This window comes from Hyperolius riggenbachi, chromosome 4 (assembly GCF_040937935.1).
Source record: "Hyperolius riggenbachi isolate aHypRig1 chromosome 4, aHypRig1.pri, whole genome shotgun sequence".
Taxonomy (NCBI): domain Eukaryota; kingdom Metazoa; phylum Chordata; class Amphibia; order Anura; family Hyperoliidae; genus Hyperolius; species Hyperolius riggenbachi.
In genome coordinates this window covers 141,735,921-141,737,020 of record NC_090649.1, presented here as the reverse complement: position 1 = coordinate 141,737,020, position 1,100 = coordinate 141,735,921, and positions in this window count along the sequence as shown.

Here is a 1,100-nt window from a genome sequence, read left to right as displayed (position 1 = left end):
GCATGGAAGCAGCCAGAGGCTGCATACTACGTGGAAGTTGCAGTAAAATTGTCACACAGTGTGACTGTTAGCCTTACCTGGCCTCCAAGGATCGGCAATGTCCCTAGATGCTGTTTCAGCTTGCAGAGGTCTAGCGTGATGCCGCAGCAGTACAAGACACATCTTCAGCCTGGCACTGCTCCTCCACAGTGGCGGGTAGCAGCCCTGTGTGCTGGGGTGACAGTCCTTCGCTAGCAGCATGACGGAAGGGCTGGAGGACCGCTGTGTGTGGGGAATGAATCGTGAAAGGTGGCCACGCTTTACCCAGGGAAGCTGTGCTGCTTTCTCTGCACGGTGTCCGTGACAATCAGGCAGCCGGGCAGCAGAGCGGGCGGCAGCCGCCGCCATCAGCAGGATAAGGCAGCGTCACAGCCTTGGAGGAGACAGGAGAGGCCGCAGGGCTCTGAGTCGTCGGACTCGGAGGCCGGACCGGCAGCATCATGGGTGGCATGTGGCAGCAGAGCGGGCGGACGGTGCACAGCCTAATGGGGGGTGCCAGAACACAGTCCGGGCGGTCTCAGCAGAGGGTCACTCACCACGTGTGCAGTGCAGGCACGGGGTCGGAGGCGGGGTCGGGCACCACAGGAGCAGCCGGACTTTACTGCAGAGCCTGCACTCTCTCTCTCCTCTCCACAGTCACTCACACTTCCTCTTTATGTCTGGTGCCGCCCCTTCACTTCCTGCCGCCTGAGGAACCCGCCTCACCCCGCCTCATGGGCGGGCCGGCCCTGCTGGTTAGTTAAGTCTGCCAGATGCCTGAGTTCCAGTTAACTGTCTGGAACTCTACTGTATTATATCAGTAAGGCTCACCAGAGCCGGGACAAGGTCCTTCAGCACCCAAGGCTGAGACAGCAAAGTGTGCCCCTTCATCCCTCCCACCTTAGCCGTCACACACTGATTGCTATTAGCCTAAGAGGCGCCCCAGGGACCCCAAAATCCCCAACACCTTAATCTCTAGTTATCTGGCTTGCAGTCACTGCTATGTATGCCCTTTTCTTATTTTCTTTGTGCTTCAAACACAATTGGGAATGACAGCAGAATGAATTTTTCTCCCCCTCCTA